Raw genomic sequence first — 17,342 nt, 5'->3', positions numbered from 1 at the left:
CACAACTATGTTCATGTTCCTTAATAGCTATCCCAAAGTGGATGGTTGGATAGAAGGTCGTCTCAGGACCTTCGGGTGTGCTTCTTTTTTAGTTTTATAAAACTTCAGTGCTGTTATTGAGAAAACAAAAATATTATGTATATAACGTCTGCGACCTTTCGGCGACACGGGGTTTTCTATAAAATTCTCTAACACCTGGATATATGTTCAGAAATAAACAATGGAGAAATATTGTCTAGATATATGCTATTAGGTTTTGTACTGTGTTTTCAAATATACATATCAATAAGTGTTCGCCATAACATTACTGTTTCGCTCTCACTAACTTTCGGCGATATGCTGGCACGCTCTGCGCGTCAAAAAGGTGAAAGTTAAAAAGCGACAACGTCGAAATGAGCGCTGAGCTAATAATTTAATAATGTCTGTAGATATTGTGAGAGCTGGCAGACAATACTAATATAGCACCAAGAACACGTTTAAATACTTAGAACATTCGATACTTCAATCAAAATAACAATGTAATAATCTATAAATAAATTGAATTCATGTTTCACACGAAGGCACGCTCACGTTTTGTATCACTTCGGATCCCGTTTGCTACAGTTTTCGCGCACTACACGAGGTGACTTGGTAGCACAAAGCTATGGGAAATGCATGGTATGTATCGTAGACGCGGTGGATTCGTAACCCAGACTGGTTCGTAGACGGTGATATTCAGGGTATCAGACTGACTTTTCGCACCGATATATTTTTTTCTTATTTTAAATATATATCTACCAACTAATAGATAAATAAAACCAAAAGAACAGTCCACAACCATTACTATTTCAGGAGGTGAGGTGAAATTTGGTTTAACGTCGTGCTTGAGAATATTACGCTCATATGACGACGTGCATGCGTGTGTATGTGTATGTGCGGCTGCTTGTACTAGCCCAGACTGAAGCTGGTTTTATAGTGCTAGCCTAGCCGAGAGCCGTGATGCGGTCCTATACAGTCAAGACATGACCCCGTGATGCAGGGTCATGTCTTGACTGTATAGGACCGCATCGCGGCTCTCGGCTAGTGCTAGCCCACTGAGATACCATGCCGCAGTGATGCATGAATACCCCACTCAGACACATTATACTGACTCCGAGCCAACCAGTCCTTGTTGTACCCATTAATGCCGAGCGCCAGGCAGGGACCAACAAGTACCATATTTTAACGTCTTTTGGTATGACGCGGTCGGGTACTATTTCAGGAACTAACCAAATCTGTAAGACTTGAATTCAGTAAAATTACTTAAAGGCCAAATGTAGAGATAGCATAACACATTACAACCGGTTTTATCACCCACACTGCATATTTTGACTGCATCAGTGCTTGTCACCCTCTATTAGACCATGGGGTTAATACTCATTGACATGGGTGTGCTCAAATAATGAGCTGATACTGCAGTGTTGAGGAAGACTTGTAGTTATAGTTTCATGATGTCACTCTCCATTGCCGCTCTTTGCTGTTTCCTATGATAGCTGAACAACACATTTTTATATCAGCTACACTTTTCCTAAATTGTTCATGCAAAGGAAATATGCATCTGCTCACTTGACCATAATGTTTCAGTTACATTATTTACTGTTTCCTGGGTTGTGTTACATATATTGGTAATAGGTATCCAACTTAGAAATTATCATTTCTGAACATTATTTTGATAAAAGATCGATATTGACCTAGGCCCAGATATAATCTAATATATTGTATGATTATGGATCCATTAACGGACGGAAATGTTGTGTAAATAGTAAGTAACTAAAAATGAAAAAAAAATCAACGATTTTAGCATAAAATCATCAGCTATCCGAATTGCATCAAATTTCATACTTTCCCACAAAACTGTCAAATCTTATAATTCCCGACAACTTGCTTTCAAACACGTGCCAGATGTTGACCTTTTGGTCGCCTCGTTTGCTCATATCCGCACATGCGCACAATTATCGCGCGCGCAAAGGCAAACGATGGTGGACGGTTCGTAATTTCACTTTGGCGCAATATCGTTTTTCAACAGCTTCTCGGCTTACTGGTGTTTATTAGGTGAGTATTTCATTGATGTGTAATGAAAATGTAAGAATGTTTTAATCTAGCTTGTTAATCTAGCAGGAATTCCGGTAAGAGTTCCATCCGTAACCCACCCGCCACACTAGACAAGTACTGACCAGAAATGTAACTGTAGGGTTAGGTCCAGACATCTGTATCATCCTGGAAATCCCCCAAAATACCCCCTACTCAAACCCCAAATAAATAAGCACCATTTTTATGAAAGCCATCTATTCTTAGGCATAGAAGAAATAAAACGGGGGTTACGGGCGGAAATCTTTCCCCCATATTTTCCGTGAACTTGTTTTGGTATTTTTCAATATATTTCCTTGCATATATAATTGGCATTTTATTATATAACCGAAAAAGTGTTCCTTTCACGAAATACGAGTACCCATCACCCGATTTCAATTTTGCAAATATATATTTTTAAATATTTGACCAAGTACAGTCATTGGACATAAGTATTCCTCACTGTGCATAATTTCCATAGACTTGCATGTTAATTTGGTGCAGCTAGAAAAATTATCTTTAATGTACTTTTCGTTTGATCTTGTTCATATTTTGCACATGTATCATGAATCATCTCGCCTGCAAAGACATATTTTTCGTTATATTTTCCATTTAGTATTTCAAAAATGACCACACTATGTGACACTTTGAATGATGCGTGTCATGGTTATGACAGTTTTTAACATGGCGGTCTATGGGGAAAGAATACACAATGTTGTATTATATGTTGCATATGTAACTACAATGCGGAAAATACTTGAAGGAACATTACATGGAAATTATATATCTGTGACCAAGATGATTTCCAAACAGCCTGCAAAATTTGACAACCAAGTAACGAAAACTGAATTAATGAAAATTATAACAGCTACACTAAAATAACATGCAAGTCTATGAGAATTTTGCCAACTGACAAATACTTAAGTCCCATGACTGTACATCTATAAACACAGAACCATAACCTAAATTTGTGGATAACCTTGATTCGTGGATTGCGGTAATTATCATGCTACATTGTATATCGTAAATTAAATCTCGTATGACGTCACAATGCGGTACTTTTTATGGACATAGTACCACATTTCGCTGACAAAGATGTTCCAATTGTAGGCATAATCAGTCATTCTAATTTAATGGGAATTTTTCAACCAAATTTGGTGTGTTGCCAGGGTGAAGTTTCAATACCAACAAAACACTATAATTTTCATAACAATTTTTTTGTTATTAAAATAACATAAAGTTACAAGACACCCACCCTCAGAAAAAAGAAATAATTGTTTTTAGCCACTTTTGGGGTGAGGAACATTTTATAAATATTTCTGCACTTCAAAAGTTTGTTTTAGTGATCTAGCTCTGTATTGGTATTTTGTCTATCCATTTTGGTGATAGTAGTCATATATTTACAAAATACAATATAAAATCTGTCACTGTAAGAGAAGCACTGTACCATCATTTAAAATGTTTTCACAAAGTTTTCATGAATGTCTGAAAATGAGTAAAGCATCATCAACATAAGGATACATAGTCGTTCTCATGGTCAACAGGTACTTTTATCCCAAAAGAGTGACAATAAAGTTAAGAAAGACTATTTTACAGCTTTTATAAACATATGCTTGACCTAAGAGAATTTACATGAAATTTTATGTGGGGCTAGGACAAGGGATAAGTTATCAAAATACACTTTGTAATATTCCAAAGGAAAGTAGTGTATTTATCACATCATCTCACAAAAGCATTGACATTACCAAATCATTCACCCCCAAACCTATTACTTGTCTAATGTTTCACACCCATCGTTGCTTGTGGTAATTAACATATTTGAATGCATGCTCCTTTTATAATGCAGTCCATTGTTTTTAATAGAAAATAACCTGTGCGACATGTCCTACTTGAGGGAGTGGAGAGCGTGAATGCAGAGTTAAAATGAATTAGCTGTAAGTAGCAGTTCGGGTGATGAGGAAGAAATAGGGGAAAAACACACCACCAGCGTCATCAAAGACCACAAACCATATGAACATGATGAATTGGATGAAAGTATATCATTTGAATATAATTCCGATGTTAACTATGATAACTCATCAGATAGCAGTTTTTGGATTGATGAACACGAAGATCGAAATGATGGTGGTAATGATTGTGATAGTGATCATATTGGAAAGCATGGAGTGGAAGAACATAATTCTCTTCTCAGTGAAGAAATTGCAGGTTGGGCAACAAGGCATAAATGTACCAGAAGTGCTGTCAATGAATTACTTGCCATTTTAAGGAAACATGGGCATCGTTTACCAAGAGATTCAATGACACTTCTTCAGACACCACGTTTCATCGAAAGCACCGAAAAATGTGGTGGACAGTATTTGTATTTGGGAATAGAAACAGGGCTTCTTAAGTTAGTAGCGCAGTACACAAATTATTTCAAACAGCAGAAAGAAGCACTTCTAAATGTAAATATAGATGGTGTTCCTTTGTTTAAATCATCCACCGGACAACTTTGGCCAATTCTCTGTAGTGTGAATACTTTTGAACCCTTTGTTGTTGCCATATACTATGGACGAACAAAACCAAATTCAGTGGATGAGTTTATTTCAGATTTTTTAACAGAAATGGAAACTTTGGTTTCAATGAGGTTTTGAGTCTGGCGGACAAACCATTACTGTGAAGTTAAATGCTTTTATATGTGATGCTCCTGCTAGAGCATTTCTCAAGTGTATTAAAGGACACAATTCATATTTTGGATGTGAGAGATGTACCATAAAAGGGTCATGGCAGGGACGGGTCGTCTTTGATGAATTGCAAGATGAATCTTCATTGAGAAATGATGCAAAATTTAAAAAATTTGAATACAACACTCATCAAACAAGACAATCTCCACTGGCTACTGCAGGAATACCGTGTGTCACATCTTTTGTTTTAGACTACATGCACTTGGTATGTCTTGGCGCTGTTAAGAGAATCTTGACATATCTGAGACAAGCAGTTCAGTGTACTCAGTCAGAAACTTTGTTCGTTAAAGGTCACATAAACCCTAGGGGGTAAAAATACATAAATCACTAACTGGCATCGTTATAAATGAAACCCCGTCATTAAAACTACTCATTTCGACCTTTAATTGACTTAAATCGACCTTTTTGACAACAGTGCACAATTCTCACCCGCGAACGAAATTTCAACCAATCAGAGCGGTGCGACTCTTTGACGTCATATGAGGAATAGCTTTGAGGGCCGATGCAGAATTCATCTACATTTTAGGGGTTAAATTATCTTGTTTACAGGCTTGTATAAACCTGAAATCGTGACAATTGTTGTGGAAAATGAAAGCTATATGTTCTCACAATCTACTGGCATTCAATTTTGTCTCCTGCTTTGCCTAGTTTCCGAGTTACAACTTGTTTTCATAGGCAGCTTCTGTCACAATTGATTGGTGTCGTTAGGCCCTATTTGTATAATGACTGATCCAAATTGATCCCATTTCTGTGTATTTTTTACCTCGATATTTAATCATGTCATGTAAAAACCTGTTTGTATTCTCAAAACAGTGTCGGCCCATAAGTTTTCACATGCAATACAGCAATTAATACTCCTCGTTGTAACCCGTGTTAGGTGGTATAAACCTACACATGTTATTTGTCATCATTCACTTGATGGTCAGTTAATGAATTTATAACAGGTATAATTAGTGGTAACACACTTAGATTACCGACAAAGGTTCCCATTTGGCATTTCTTGTGTCTGGAGTAAATATTCAACATTATAAACATCGATCAAAGGATTAACCGATAACACGCTGATTGATTAATTACTTTTATCTTACACAGCGGAATTGTCAAAGGTAGTGTTTATGTATGTAGATTTACTAATCTATACTGAATACACTCTGTCGTAGTCGGTGTCTGCGTAAAAACAATGTCCTTCTTTCAAAGGATTAACCGGCAATATATTGATTGATTGCCCATTATTGGCTAACTAAATTACTGTTTTTAAAGAAAGGCGGACATTATGCAATTAGTTGCCAGGTGTGCTATCTTGGGTGACCAATGAGACTATACACCAATACCTGAAAAGATTTATCACTTTTCATTATATTAAACTGTTAAAAGACACATCATTTGGAACAGTTTTGTGGATATTGATGGATACATTCCTCGAACAAGGTAATGGCCTGATATTGTTCCTATAACTTTAATCTGTTTTAATTTTAATATTTGCATTTTGTTTTTATTCATTTGTCGTAGCATTCAACAGAATCATTGTTTTCAATGAGACAGACAACATGCACTAGGGTGTGTGTCTTGAATTATGATTCACATTGGCAAACTATAAAATGTCTAGATATTACAGTTCTGTTATAAATTCACTATAAGTATCAGCAGATCGTCTGCTTTTATTTAGTTTCAAAATGCATACAAGTGTGATAATAAACTAATTAGGATTATAAGACCAAATATAAAGGCAGCACATTGACTAGTATCTACATACTGGTGAGTGGACATTAACCATGGGAATGTAGCAAGAAATCTATCGCGCGGTATTGTGACTTCGACCCCACCTGCGGCTTCCGTGGAAGAAATCGTTATGTTATAAGTTGTGTCATGCAAAATCCGTTTGGTTATGATTCCAATACATATTTAACAAATCGAGTAGAAAGTAGTCTTGATTTTCTAGCAGTGAAAACAAACTATAATCTCATTAATTCTAACAGATTTTTTATTTTTAAAAATGGCGGTAGCTCTGTCGGGAACATCCATCCAGTCTGAGGATAAATGGTATTTAGGTTTGTTTTCACCGAAGTTACAAAATCAAAAATACTTTCTACTGAGTAGTAAAATATGTATTTTATTGATAGCTAATAGGATTTTGCATGACATAAGCATATATCATAACAATTTCTCGTGGCAGCGAGGTGGGTATCAATATAATACTACTTACAATATTATTGTTACCGCCGACCACAACCTCACTTCGAGGAAGAAATGCGTTATGTTACAAGTTGTGTCATAGAAAATCTTTATGGTCATCAATCATATGCATATTTTACTACAACTAGTAAGTAGTTTTGATTCTTTAACTTCCGTGAAGCGATCTGAACACAAGTATGATATCGTTTCAGGCTTCCCTACAACAGCTCCTTCGCGACGCTCACAAACATAACCCATTTAGCACGAAACTGCGGGTCCTGTGGAAATCTGTGCATGGGGACACCATCGCCCGACCCTAGGAGCAATTGGCGACAAAGCAGCGATTCGACGTATGTAGTCGTTGATGTCGAAATCATCAAAATGATGAGCGTGCTACACACTTTCTATACAACTAACTGAAAATCGTTCCTCATATGACGTCACTGCAGTGCTCTGGCGACAGAGTTACGTAACCTGTCTGTGGTTTCGTTGGCTGGCGAGAGGGAAGCAGGCGATTTTTCGGCCACTTTTAATCGCTCGGTATTAATTAACCACAAGTTTTTAAAGAATAAATTTGGTGTTCCGCATAAGACTAATATTACCTTAGGTTTTCGGGGTGTTGTACCCTTATTCCCTAGGCAATCTGTCTAGCTACTCTGGTTCTGGGGATGATGTAGCTAGATGGATAATCAAGGATAAGTCCAGTATGGTGTTCAAGTCCTGTTTATTTTAACATGAATTCTTTCACAAAGGTCCTCAAATATTTCCTAGATTTCCTGGTTTACATACATCACATATTCACACATCTCCTGGAAGAACTTGTTGGTTTCTTTCTCAACTCCTAAGTTACAATTTCATCTGAGCCAGTCTCTCAATATGCAGAGAGAACCTCTCAAGTTAACGGCAGGGCCCAGTCTCTCCCGCTCTCTCTCAGTCAGCTAGTTTTTAGTTCTCTTCACAATTTCTGGGCTCCTCCCCCCGAAATGATGTCCTACCTCCTATAGAAATGCCTCATATCCAATCTTAATAATTAGTTACTTTCATTAGTCCCTTTCGGAGACTTTATTTGGTACCATCAATTTCTTCCAGTGATAAAATGACATTGCTAGTTATCCTTAAGCCATACATCAACCCAACGTTGGCATATCTAACTAATATCTCAGACTGGTAGACGCTACTAGATACTTAATCAAATCATTTCAGATCCTATGCATGCCCCTTTATTGACCAAACTGACCATCTGTATCCCAAATGTCCATCCACCCAATTTGTGTATAAACACCAGTTTGAATGTTTCACCCTCATTGATGTCAATTCAGAGAATTTGTTATTCCCCCAAGAAAAGTAAATCAATAACAGTTCAGTTAGCTTGGTCAACGCACTTTCCCAGTACATTCACCCTTCTGAACTTGACTTCAAATTTTCCTTAAATATTTATAAAATGTATATAATGTTTTCAACTCTAAATACCCTGGTTATAATAACCACACATCTTTCTTATGTAATGGTTAAAAGAGTAACAAAAAACAAAGTTTAGTGGTTCTTTAAGTGGAGAAATGCCAAGAGAATTTGCAAGGCAGCCCCGGTCTTTGTATGAACTGGACCGATGGAAGGCTACAGAATTTAGACAATTTTTACTGTATACTGGACCACTTGTTCTTGGAAGTGTTGTATCGGGAAAGTTGTACTTTCATTTTCTGTCACTGTCTGTGGCATTATCTATTCTACTGGATGCCAACAATGATACCAGGAATGCCTATTTGGATTATGCAAGAGAGCTATTATTTTACTTTGTGAAAAAAGCTAAGGATATTTATGGTCCCACATTCATATCCTATAATGTCCATTCTTTAATCCATTTAGCAGATGATGTCCATCATTTTCAAACATCATTAAATGATATATCTGCATTCAAATTTGAAAACCATTTGCATAAATTAAAGAAAAAGTGTACTGAGAAATTCCCAAAATCCTATTGCAAGTAAGTAACCAAGCGAATAACAGAAATGGAAAATTCAAAACTTCGATTCCAGTCAAAACTTCCGATTGTTAATTCTTTTATATCCATGAGGAGAAAAAAGACAGTTGTGTTTTATTGAAAACTCAAAAGTTTGCCTTTGTCAAAGAGAGACCAGGAAAGCAGTATGTTTGTGATGTTATTGCATTTAGAAATCTGGGAAGTTTTTTCAGTGTCCATGTGATTCAAAACTAATTAACATTGCAGTAGCAAGTAGCCTCTCCAGACATACCAAAAGGCAGTTACTCACTGTTGAGGACATAGACAGAAAAGTAGTCTGTCTACCATATGAAGGAAGTTTCCTCCTGTTTCCTTTGCTGCATGGTTTTGAAAGAGATTAATCAGGGGTAGGTCTTACTGTTTGGAAATGTGTGACTCCCAATGTCAAAGCACTGTTTAAGAAACAGATCATTAAGGAATAGTGTTGGGTTTTTTTCCATTCTGAAGCATCAGCAAATAGTGTGTTGTCAATATTTGGTGTCCTTGTCTCTGTGTGAGTAACATATTATTAGAATGGACATTAAACTAACAAATGAACTCACCCCATCATTTCTGAATGTACTTGGGTTGTCAGTCCAGATTTGAAGAGGTCATCATCGTGATGTCATATTGGGCATACTAGATTAGATATACTCATGAATACCTGTTAAAAATGAGGATCCTCCGTTTTATCGTACCTCACACATAAATGTCGCTTTTGTGGTTGGCTGAGTGCTCTTCTATTATTTTCAGTATACCCCGCTTACAAGCGAGTAACATTTCAATATACCCTGATGTCAGTGACAACTCATTTGGTACTTCGTGGTAGTAATTCTTTATCTTGAATAACATTGAATTATGTGTAATGTATGGAAATTACCGATGTTTTGCGAATGCAAATCGATGGAAGGGAGATAACTCTAAATCTGTTTTCTTGTCAGCAAAATCTAGTGATGGCTACAAGAAGATTTGTACCCGTGCTTCAAACAATTCAAAATTAACATTAAGGTGTTCGGTAAGATAAATATGTTGTTCACTGGTCCCTCAGGGCACATGGGTTGATGTACCCTCGATGTTTGTTTATGTTCCCCTTGCCCATATTGTTTCCCTTGTGAAAGAATCACGGTCAAGCATGTCCTGTTTTACTGTACTGATTTTTCCATCTCAAGGGATAAATATTTCTGTGTTAAGACTGTTAAGGATCTTTTTAATAATGTTAATTTTTTGTTTTATTATCAAATTTTTAAAAGAAATTGAATTGCTTGATCAATTTTATAATTGGAAGTAAAATCAGTAACTGAAATTGTTAGTGGTTGTATCCTCAAAGGGGGTTAAAGTATCGTAAAATTAGTGTCTTCCAGAGAGGATATGTTAGTCAGAAAATATTCAAAGTCTATTTAAATCTATCCACTCTTTTTAATTGTACAATATGTGTCTTTTTAATGTATGGCTAGATGGGTGTATGGATGGTGTAAATCCAACTAGGGCCCATGCAGGAAGCAAATGTACTGTAAGTCCCCATGGTTCTTAGTATGGTGATCTACCTTCAGTTGTTGGCAGTCTATAGTCTGCTTTTATATTGTTTTGTCATTTCTAGTAAAAATGTTTTAGATTGAATTACTAGTTTTAAATGGATATCTGTGATAATCAAGTAGTTTTACTGTTCTTCATCAACAGGCTTTAAATTTAATATAGAGCAAACTTTATGGATAACAACTTCTTTTTATTCGTGAGTGTGACGTTTCAATACAGATTCTTGTACGTTGTCAAGCATAATGTACTTGTACTTCCCAACTTCTAAATGCCATTCAAAGAAGGCTTTTAATTTCTAATTTTATTGATCTATAACATAATTATTAATTGTTCTCGTCATGTTATGGTTGAAGTATTGCCTATGTGACGATAAATATTCACTCACTCGTCACTCATTTCTGAACGTCAAGCCAATATGTTAGGAATGCCAAATTATGTAAATTTTCCTTATTTCAGTTCTTGATTATGTTGAATGCAATGGAGGCTAAGAAGTTATGGGTTCTAGCAGTGTGGCAGGAAAAAGTACAGGAAGAAGAAGGATTGATTCCAAGTTCTTGAGTCAAAGGAAAATATGTTTTCTGGCCAAGTGGTGGAAATGCACAGAAAACTCTGAAAAACAGACGAGAACCAAGCCCAAGTTGGAGTCGTTTTCCTCTTGTCAAAATTAAGTTTCAGTCTGGTAAGTGTTATAGTGTCATGCTGTCATCAGTGTCATTTAAATGCAGTATTTTCTTCCAGGACAATGTTTTCCTGGGCACAATGATTATCATACTAGAGCAGATAGTCAGTTTATAACATAACATATATACACTTGCCAGAAATTATTTGTTATTGCATAGTTTTAGAAAAACACCTACACTTTATGTTTTACTGGATGGAAGTGTTACTTGATACTGAAAGGATGCGCATGCGTGAGCTTGTGTGTGGACGTGTCAATCACGAGCTCTAAAAAATGGGCATTTCTTTAGCCCAATACAGAGTCAAAATAGGCACCTTTTGTCAACCAAGCAAAACAAAATGTCAGTGTTTACATGGACTAAAACTTGAGAGGCATTATCTTTCGCTAGGAGTGCGTTGGATGTGTCTGATGAGTGTCCTACTTATCACATGTGGCGATGTCGAGTCGAACCCGGGACCCACCACACGACAAACAAACACTGGCTGGGGGACGAATAGGGTGCACTGGGCATAAACGTGAGTGAAAGGACAACACTGATATATTGACAATACTCCTTGAAATGAAAGTTGATATCAAATCTATGAACAAAAAGCTTTGTAAATCTAAGCGACAAGGTTGACAAGATGGCGTGTCAGATTTTAGCAGCCAACTTCATCAACTACAACAAGAAAATACAGAGCTAAAGTCAAACTATCAGCCATGGAAGATAAAGATTACCGACTTGAATCTAGGAACCGAAGAGAAAATCTAATTTTCCATGGGATCCCGATGATAAAGGTGAGGCGATGGGGAGCAATCGGAGAGTAAGGTCGCGACTTTCTGTCTCAAACCTTGCATATGGACAACGCCAATGAGATAGTGATATCACGAGCACATCGGTTAAATCCATGGAAGCCAGGTTCTCCAATCATCGCTTTAATTCTTGGCGTCTAAAATTAAGAGCGACATCTTCAAGGCAGCTGCGAACCGACAGGGACGGAGGGATCACAACATAAAGCAGTGACAGAGGATTTCCCCAGAAAAACGAGAGAGGACAGGCGAGCACTCTCACCTTGGTTTGTGAAGGCAAGGAATGCAGGAAACAACCGAAAATGAGACAAAATAAGCTGATTGTAAAATGGTCAAGTGTTTGTGTCGATGGGGACTCGCAGAACATTGTAAAAGAGAAAGGATCGCGCAAAGAACTACCCCACACAAAACAATAACACAACCACCGTGGGCAGGTTTGTTTGGACCGAGAAATGAAACTGACAAGCAAGGTGAAGGATGGAGCCAGTTGGGAAGTAAACAAACCGACGAATGATAAGATGGTCATGGCCCTACTTTCAACATTTTGACGTGGAATATCGGTGGTCTACATAAACATGATAATGAATTTTCTCAGGTGAAACCTTTGTGTCATAATTTCGATGTTGTATGTTTCTAAGAATCATTTGTGAAAGCTCAAAACGAATTTTTCGGCATTCTTGTCCGGTTTTCGAGCAGTCAACGCTTCGTGAGAGATAAAATGAAACAACTAGGCCAATCACAGTGGCGGTGTCACCCGTCTTGATAAAGGAGAAATGGCTACATGATAACTTAATTACAAGGCTTTATGACCACTTCCAGAATACTGTTGTTCTACTTTTTCAACCAAATGTTTGCATTGGGAAAAAAGACACTCTGTTGATATTTACTTATATCTCACCAGAGGGTTTCTCAGTGAATGACAATAGTGACAATGATGGAATTGACACCCTTGAACATTATATAAACATTATAGCTTGCTGATCACCCAGACAAACAATTATTTCTAGCTGGTGACCTAAATGCTAGGACTAAAGACTTTTGGATTTCATTCCTAATGATAATATTGATTTTTATTGTGAGAGATGTTGATGATTATCCTTCAGATGATTTTGAAATGCCAAGATCAAGTAAAGATAACTTATATCATAATAACTTTGGCAAAAACTGATGGAATTGTGCTGTACATTTGGAATCCATATCATGAATGGTAGACTATTTGAGGATAAACAAGGGCAGTTTACTTGTGTTACACATAACGGTTCTAGTCTAGTAGACTACATGATTGCATCGAGCATCTGTGTTTCCTAGAGTTGCTGATTTTGGTGTTTGTACTTGTGATGTGTCTGATCATTTCCCTATTTACTGCTCTCTGAACATCCAGCTACCCAACATGGTTGGTGCACTACAGCCAATTGTACTATCAAATTCTCCAAGTAGTAATTCTGCAGAGAGTAATTCAACAACAATATGGACTAAATATGTGTGGAATGGAGAGCTCTGTGATCCTATTTATCTCTAAGTTCCAAGAATTGTTTGAAAATGTACGTAGTAAATTATATCACTGTATAGACACCAATATTGAAGATTCATTAAATGTTTTCACTGAACTGTATCAGCGAGCAGCTGCAGACCACAATAAGAAGATATTTTCAGGTTACCATGATATTAACTCTAAACCTCAACCCCAATGGTGGGACCAAGAACTCGAACAATTAAAACATATGAAATATAAAGCATTAAGAGATCATAGAGACACTAACTTGGATATTGTGGGATTTTATAAAACTCTACGTAAATCTTTCAAGAAGACTTTTAACAGCAAACTAAGAGCATACTTCGATGTACAAAAGAGAGGAAACTTATTGCAGCAAGAGACAACCCAAAGGAATTCTGGAAAACATTAAAGCAATCAGGTTTAACCTCAACAGGTGACACTACGTACAATATCAGGTGTGAAGACTGGTTCAGTTACTTCTCAGGGCTTCTAACTGAGAATTCTGGTAATGAGTATGACAGTGATATCAATTCAGAGTCCATCAAGGATGAAGAGCTAAAAACATTAAATTGTGACATTACTGAAAACGAAGTCTTACTTCACATTGATAAACTGGCAAAAAATAAGTCTCCTGGACCAGATGGTATTGCAATTGACTTTATTAAAGCTTCTAAGACTTTTATCAGCAATTATTTTACAATGTTGTTTAACAAGATTTTCCAAGACAGTATTTTTCCGGTGCTTTGGGGTAAAAGCATTATCTGTCCTTTTTACAAATCTGGTGTAAAAAGGAACCCCAATAATTATAGAGGTATCTCTCTTATTGATTCTGTGTGTAAAATATTCACTTCCATTCTTAACAGTAGGTTACAGGTTTGGTGTGAGGAGAAGAATATTATTCATGAAGCTCAGGCAGGATTCAGAGTAATTATTCTACTACTGACCACATTTTCTCACTTCAAGCTATGGTACAGAAATATTCATGTAAGAAGAAAGGAAGGTTCTATTGTCTGTTTATAGATTTCTCAAAGGCCTTTGATACAGTTAATCATAAAAGTCTTCTGTCAAGTCTAAAAAAAGTTGGTGTTGGTGGTAAATTCTATAACATCCTTGAATCAATGTATGGTAGGTTGTCAGCTTGTGTCAGAACATCTCAAGGCCTTTCAAGTTATTTTGATTGTAGTATAGGTACTAGGCAGGGTTGCATCCTCAGTCCCCAATTGTTTATTATCTTTATTAATCAGCTTATGGAAAGTATGGAGCAATTTGGTGGCCGTGGTATATTTATTACACCTGATGTTAATAATCTACCCGGTATATGCTCTAATGTTTCATGCGGATGATGTTTCCTCAGTCTCGATACTGCTCTCCAGCTTCAGAAGAAGATTCATGGGCTTGAAATTTTTGTCAACTCACCGGTATGAAGGTCAATATTAATAAGACTAAAGTTATTGTTTTCAGGAATAGCGGGCCCCTTTAGACAGTATGAAAAGTGGTTTCTTAATGGGCAAAGGCTGGAAGTTGTCTCATACTACAGGTACTTGGGTATTGTGTTCTAACTCCCTAGGCTAGTTTGGACTAAAGCTCACACTACTCTTGCTTCTCAAGCCAATAAAGGCCTTATGGCTATCTATAGATATCAATAAAGAGTAGGTTATCTGTCGTGCGGATCTTTTTAAAGTATTTGATGCTATGGTTAAACCTATTCTTTGTTACGGTTCAGAAATTTGGGGTGTTACCCATTGTAAAATCATTGAACAAATCCAGATAAAGACATGTAAATATTTCTTAAAAGTTGGTAAAAATACATGCAACAATATGGTTCTTGGTGAATGTGGCAGATTCCCTCTTCAACTTACTTATATGTCAAGGGCAGTTAAATATTGGTGTAGACTTTTAACTCTTCCAAGTTGTAGATTACCTCATCAGTTTTATTTAATGCTTAAGTCTTTGGATGAATCTGGACGGACGACATGGGCATCTCATATCAAGAATATTTTATTTAGATTTGGCTTTGGCTTTGCTTGGATTTCACAGGATATTGGAGATATTGATGGTTTCATTTCTGTTTTTAAGCAAAGATTGTCTGATAATATTTCACAAGATTGGTACTCATCCCTACATAGTACAACCAAGTGTTCTAATTATATTCTTTTCAAGTCCCTCCTGAATGTTGAAACTTATCTCAGTTTAGGTATTGCCCCATATTTAAGAAATTGTTTAACAAAATTTAGATGCGGTAAATTTAAACTTAGTTCTGAGACCGGTAGATATAACAATGTCCCTTATTATTCAAGATTCTGTCATTTTTTGCTACAAAATAATCTTAATTTAATTGAAGATGAAATACATGTTTTACTTTATTGAAAAGCCTACTTAGATATAAGGAATAAGTTTCTGGGTAAATATTTGAAACATTCTATTTCACAACACAGTTTTATAAACATAATGACTTCAAAAAACATAAATGTTATAAATAATTTGTGCCTATTTTTATATAATGTTGGGAAAATAAGAGATTCTGATGTTTTTATGTAAAACCAGGGACAATCTACAACATTATATAGTCTCCCTGGTAAAACGCATGTAACTTTTTATTATATTTATGAATGTATTTTGGGCCAGTGGCCTATTACTGAATAAATGTCTGTCTGTCTGTCTGTCTGTCTTTCACATCAAGAGTGTGAAGAATACAATTACACTACCACGAGAAGACTTGTCAGAAGCAGAGGTTGAAGATACTCTAGCAAAGAGACAACCCAAAAAGAAACATTATTCAGACTTCGTTACAGGTACATTTTAAATGTAACATGTACAGTATTAATCCTGAGCATAAACAAAACTGGTTTCATGTTTTCCATTTCTCTATACAGCAGTAACTCTATCAGACATGTTTTCCAAGAAACACTTTACATACAGTCTTATTAATTCTGGGACAAACAGTTTGTGATAATGATACTACTAAGATGTCTGGTTTGGCTAGAGCGTAATTGTAGATGATATTTATTTATCAGATGCAGATGAACTTATAAATGATCAACGCCAGGACAACCATATTGACAGTGATCATGATGAATCTGAAGGTAAGTTATGGAAAACCATAAAAGTGTGCCTGTTTCTAATAATTTGTATTGCAATTACAGAAACGTTTAGTTGGGTTTGGGGTTTAAAGTCCTGTTAACAATATTTATCACATACAAGAAGAGTGCTATGCTTTCACAGCAGCACACTGTATCTCTACAACTTATGGAACTGTTCTTCACCAGTTGCTGGACATCTGGCAGGATTTGAACCTGGCACCTTCGGATCCCCACTGCTCTAAATAGCATTACTTTCTAAACCTTGGCAAAAATCCCCTATTAAACCATGAATATTCACTGAAGGAATTTATAATGAATTAGAGTACATTTTAATTTAAAGAAAATAATATATATATATATAGCTAAAATCTGAGGTTTTTAGTGAAAAATCATGATACTTAACCATTTTTAGTTTTTACAAAGTATTTGTGCAAACTTGTTTTCACTTTCAGAGGAAATGAACAATCATCTTCCTAAGCCCCCAGAAAAGGTTTCTAGTGCCAGGAAGGATAGCAATAAATCCACATTTGGTAAGTATGGAAGAGTGTAACATTCTTTGTTAAAAAATGTAAGAAGTTTCATTTAACATCAACCAATAAGAACTTTTGAATGATTAGAAAATAACTTTAATTATTCCCATTTGAAAGTTTATAAGCAATTGGTGACTCACAATTCATTTGCACTGTTTTAAAATACTGAAACTTTAATATTTCAATATCTGTTCCAGAAAAAGAAGCAATGTGAAAAGATCCACTTTGGCACTGTAATGGAAGCAGTCAAGACAGTTGTT

General features: G+C 36.2%; 1 long non-coding RNA gene across 1 annotated transcript; it reads left to right on the top strand.

Annotated features, from left to right (window-relative positions):
• The first annotated feature begins 16,182 nt into the window (after positions 1-16,182).
• On the top strand, positions 16,183-17,082 carry LOC124286661. Its single transcript, XR_006901088.1, has 3 exons — positions 16,183-16,264; positions 16,487-16,555; positions 17,005-17,082. It is a non-coding gene; the product is annotated as an uncharacterized LOC124286661 (long non-coding RNA).
• Positions 17,083-17,342: the final 260 nt, after the last annotated feature.

Source organism: Haliotis rubra, unplaced genomic scaffold, assembly GCF_003918875.1.
Source record: "Haliotis rubra isolate DU_JTF1 unplaced genomic scaffold, ASM391887v1 Scf39, whole genome shotgun sequence".
Lineage (NCBI taxonomy): Eukaryota > Metazoa > Mollusca > Gastropoda > Lepetellida > Haliotidae > Haliotis > Haliotis rubra.
This window is presented reverse-complemented; position numbering and strand designations above follow the sequence as displayed.